Below are 6,000 nucleotides of genomic sequence, written 5' to 3'. Positions count from 1 at the left end.
ATCCAAAATTGGTGGCCTGTGAACAGATCCCCCATCTCTCTCCATTGTACCAGAAAGTATTGTCCCTAGATCTCACCCAGAACCAGAGCAGGATGCCTGCTCTAATACCAATTGAAATTCTGGTATCAGATATGAGATGTCGAAGGTAATGTCACGACACTAATATCTGAGTAACACAAACATGATTAAGATACAAAATGGTAAAGCAAAAGACACAAGCAATTGTTAACCCAGTTCGGTGCAACTCACCTACGTCTGGGGGCTACCAATCCAGGAAGGAAATCCACTAAATAGAATCAGTTCAAAGACTCTCCATACACTTCAACAAGTTACAGTCTTTCTCACCTAATCTCTACCCGTGCAATTTCTACCTAAGCACTCTTAGATATGAGAACCCACTCACTTCCCTACAATCACACCTGTGATTTTAAACAACAATCCCTTGAGAAAAGAAAACACTTTTCAATAACACACTCTTGATTTTACTTCACAGTTTCAATCAAGAAGACACACGCTTGATCTTGCTTAACAACTTTGATCAAGTAGAAACACACTTGATCTTGCTTCACAACTTTGATCAAGTAGACACACACTCTTGCTTAACAGCTTTGAGTGACAAATTACAACCACAAATCAGACTAATTCAATCATCAATGAATGACTTGAATGGCTTACAAGTCTCACGACTAAACAAGACACAAACTCTAGCTCTCTCTCTATATTTCGCTCAGTATTGGTTGTGTTGTTAAAACAGGTTTTCCTAGTCCCTTTTTATAGAAGCTTTCAGCTGGGCTTGGACATCTTGAAAACCCTAAAACTATTTTCCAATTAAATCTTTTCATAACAGCTGGTTAGATCTCCTTGGAAAATAAGTAAATCAGGTTGTAATCAATGATTGAATGCGCCTGCAAATCAGATCTTCAATCATACATAGATTTCCATTAATTGTGCAATCACATAACACCAGACATTCACACTGAATGTTCTGTGTACAGGATGTCATGACATCGGGTTTGACATCTTGGAACAATCCTGCACAATTCCATAATTCCTTTTATGATTTCCAACAGGTACAAAATATCAGATGTCATGACATCGTGTATGACATCCCGAAACAATCCTGTATGATCATGTTCTCCATTTAAACTCCAGCAGGTACATAATATCAGATGACATTTTGTATGACATTCTGAAACAATCCTGCATGATTGTGTTCTTGAACTCCAGCAGGTACACATGATATCTTATGTTAAGACATCACACATAACATCTTGTGAACACTCTTTGTTTTACCAAAATTGCTACCAACACTTAGAACCAACACAATTACCCAATTGAATTCCCACATGCATCACATGCATCATTTCATGCATAATTTTCCTGCCAAACAGGAAGATTCATCAAACACAATCCTATCAATCATCAGCATACCCATGCATAAGCACTCATGTCAAAACGGAAATTTCATAAAAAATGAACAAAATTACTCGCATTCATACATACACATCCTAAATATCCCCAGCAATTGCATCCCTTCATGCATCTAATGCATCATCCCATGCATGGCATTGCCACCCAAAGTGGAACATCATACAAACATAAAATATCAAGATCCAGGGTCGTCCATGTGTATCTCGGACTTTCCTCATTTAATTCAATAGAGTTATTACCTTGCATGTGCTCGTGGAATTATTTCCCAGCCAGTCATTCTTCAACTTTGTGATTGATAATGATATTCCCCAGCATCTTTTCTATAATTGCTCCCAAAGCAGAGGTTACCCTAACAAGTCTCTTATGAGCTTTTCCCCTGCAGAGCTTTTCCAGTAAACTTTTTACAAAAGGAATCCTTTCTAAAAATATTTACACCAACAGACGAACATCTGAGATACTGCTTCATTTGTATGAAGAATCTCAGTTGTCTGTTTGAGAGAATCTCATTTTTGCTGTTTGAGATGTTGCTTCATCAATATGAAGAGTCTCATTCCAATTTCTTTTGAGATACTGCTCTAGTATCCTCAAAGAGTCTTAGATTCAATTAAGGTATCATTCCCTTGTTCGGAATATCTTAATTCTATCGTATAAGATGCTGTTTTGATGCGATACAGAGAATCTCATTTTGTTGTTTAAAATGCTGCTTCATCAATATGAAGAGTCTCATTCCAATATTTTTAGAGATACTGCTCTAGTATCCTTGAAGAGTCTTAGATTCAATTAAGGTATCATTCCCCCATGTCGGAATATCTTAATTCTATCATATAAGATGCTGCTTCGATTCGATACAGAGAATCTCATTTTGCTGTTTAAGATGCTGCTTCATCAATATGAAGAGTCTCATTCATTTTTAGAGATATTGCTCTAGGTATCCTCGGAGAATCTTAGATACGGTTGAGGTATCATTCCCTTGTCAGAATATCTCAATTATATCGTATAAGGTACTGCTTCGTTGATCCTCAGAGAATCTCGTGCGTTCAAATCAAGACACTGTTCTGCTAATTATCAGAAAGTCTTAGATACAGTTGAGGTATCATTCCATTATTGGAATATCTCGATTATGACATCCAAGATACTGTTCTGACGATTTCCATAGAATCTTGATCATTTCATTTTACCTTCTAAAAATGTTTCTTACTGTATTTCTCACTGCATTTCTTTCTGCATTTCTTCCTTACATTTCAAAGAACAAAATTTGGGTCTTTTCATATTTAATTATCTTCCACCATGAATGTACGAAGACTGTTGTCATTCATACCTTCTAGTTCAAGGTAATTAAATAGGGGCAGCTGTCATACCCCAATTTTGTCTGGGCATTTTAAATTTTCATAATTCGATTTTAATTTCAATTTGCATCACATGTACAACATAATATGTATTTCATCATAAATAACACCTGAAATATCAGTCGGAATAGATTCTTGAAAATACAGGCAAATTGGTTAAAACCATTTCTCAAGTACGTGCAAAATCAGCGGGTAAAAATTTCGAAATTAAACTTGCAAACTTCAGTTGTATTAATCTACGGTTCGCGTAGTTCAGCCTGGTGTGCTCGTTATATTTTTCGACAATTTTTTCAGCCGCATTTTAATCCGTTTGAGCCTTTTAACCGGTGAAAATTTATTTCAAAATTAAAAGAAACGCTATATTTTTTCAATAAGTATATTTCACACTGATCATTTTAATGCACTCATTTTAATTTTTCAAATAAATTTATATCCAACTTCTATTTGTAATCGGTCACTAATTTTCTTGGTTCGATTATTCAACTAAAGTAATTAGAATTTATTAACTTAAAATATTGATTAGAAATTTATATTGACCATACTTTATTTAATAATGATTAATTTCAAAAAAAAATGTATAATAAGGTTGCATCAGATTCCTTGTGAGTGCCAGCTGGTATCACCAATTACCCACTCTTCTCTTTCCCCTAATGGTTATAAAGAAAAGAAACAAAAAAGAGAAATAAAAGAGGTCACCCACTCATAACAAACACTGACTCTTTCTCACTCTCACCTCATTCATATAACCCACTCACTATTCAGTACCTCACTCATATACTCTCACTTTGAACGAAAAGAAGAAAGAGGGTAATACTCATTTCCTCTCTAAAAAAAACAGATTCTCTCCCTCACCTACAAAAAGAGAAAAGCAACAGAAAAAGGAAAAAGGTGGTTGGCTTTTCTCCACACGCAAACGCTCAAACAACCCTCCACCTTCGACTACAAACCGCGCTTCCACAGCACCCATTGGCCACGTTACCATTCTCTCTCCTGTAACGAAAATAAAAAAAGAAAAGAAAAAAAGAAAAGAGGTGACACACACAGAAAAATAAAAAAGCGCTCCTTTTCTTCTCCAAAAATGTGACCCACAAACAAATCCCAGATTTTGTCTTCTTCTTCCAACTCAACCTTCAAGCTCTCACCACCAATTGCAAATCTTCAATCCTCTTCCTGTTTCCATAACTGAAACATTCATAACCTCATCTTCAAACCCCTCTTCCGATCTCGACCCACAACCGCTATCCGCACGCAACTCGCCGAATCGTGCGCGAAATCCCTCCGTACGCGTCAAGATCCGTATATGACGAACTTCCTCCGTCGGATCTCACGAGTCACCACCGTCTAGGACCCAATCCTTGCCCTATTAAATTACCACACGCGAAAGCTTCTTCTTTATGGTTACATCTCAGCAGCAACATGCAAATGGGACGACAGCTTACACGAGGCAAAAAGGGATGAACTCTTCCGAATATTCATGAAGATGCTTCTGACAAACACCGTTCAGTTTCCGTTGTTGTGGAATTGTGTAAGTATCGATGGTTGTCCTAGTAGGGCCATGATTTGTTGTATGGGTTATTTCAATTGCCATTAATGTTAAGTCTGTTTCAAATGAGTTAAAGAAATTACTTTGATTTCCATATTGATTTCCTTTGTAGATTCGATTTTGAACTCAGTTTTAATGCTGTCAGACTTTTAATCCTACTTTGGTTAGCCTTTGTATCTAGCTGCGATTATGATGGATCCAATTGATAATGCTTGATTGTTATATTTGTGCTTAAAAAACACTATAGTATTTGATGCTGGTATACTGCCTGTCATATCCGAATCCTAATATCTAATATGCAGGAAAAGTCATATGGGATAGCTATTTAAACATTATCATGTTCATTAATAGTGTTATCATATCAAATTCCTTTTTTTGGTTTTTCTGATAAGCTACCGGCAATGGTCCGACGGTGATACGGGCCTGCTTTTCGTTGATGTGCATTTCACATTTGGGTTGAAAGTAAAAGGTTATATTCCATCATTCTTCCAGTTTCCATATATATTTTAATCCATGTGAATTTAATTTGTTTACTCACTATTTCGGAATACTTCCACTTAAATATTTGAATGATTATAATAAATAGTATAGTAAAAAAAATCAATATGGTTTGAACTTTTATTTTATTTAATTTTATTTTACTATTGTTATAGTATTTGTAATTAAATAATTAGGGAGAAGTTTATTAAAACTGATAAGTGGTTGAGTTCTACTTTTCTTTGTTTAGAAAAAGGACGACTTAAATCTTAGCCCAACATTAAATAATTAATTTAAAATTTGATTAATTCTCTTTGAACTCAAATTCAATTTTTTATAAATAAACACAATTCTAAAATTTTGTTTTTCTGTAATTTAGATCATTGGATGAAAAGGAGTATAGTAAGCATCCGCTTCACTATCTCTCGAATATTCGGATAATTGGCGTTCGCCATATTGCTCGAATTCTCGTCGTCTAATTAAAACTTTAATCATACAAATTCAAATCATTTTCCAAACCAAATATAATCTCTAAAGACTTTATTTTTACAATTTAAACATTGGATTAAAAGGAGTATAGGAAGCGCACGCTTCACTATCTCTCGAGTATTCGAATAATTGGCGTTCACCATATTGCTCAAATTATCATCGTCTAATTAAGATAGTGATCGTACGAAATTCAAATCATTTTTCTAAGTTAATATAATACTTGAGAAAACATTTTGATTTATAAATCTCTGATGATAAAAGAATGGGAGGTGTTCTCCTCACCATTTCTCGAATAATCGAATGATTGGCGCACGCCATGTTGCTCGAATTCTTGTCATTCAATTAAAGCCGCAACCTAACAAACTTAAATTATTTTTCCAAACCAATTATAATACCTAAAGAACATTTCTTTTATAAATATCGGATGATAAAAGATAGGAGGCGTTCGCCCCACTATCTCTCGAATGATTGAATAATTGGCGCTTGCCATATTGCTCAAATTATCGACTTCCGATTAAAACACGCTAATTAAATTTGGATAATGGAATGAGTGGCGCACACCTTATTATCCCTTGAATAAGAAAGTGGGAGGCGCGCGCCTCACTATCATACATATTCGATTTCCCCAAACAGCTTTCAAAAATAATTCAAACGAAAAAGGGAGTAGAAGGCGTTCACCTTATTATTCCTCGAAAGAATTGAACGATTGGTGTG

This window comes from Lathyrus oleraceus, chromosome 2 (genome assembly GCF_024323335.1).
Source record: "Lathyrus oleraceus cultivar Zhongwan6 chromosome 2, CAAS_Psat_ZW6_1.0, whole genome shotgun sequence".
Lineage (NCBI taxonomy): Eukaryota > Viridiplantae > Streptophyta > Magnoliopsida > Fabales > Fabaceae > Lathyrus > Lathyrus oleraceus.
This window is presented reverse-complemented; position numbering follows the sequence as displayed.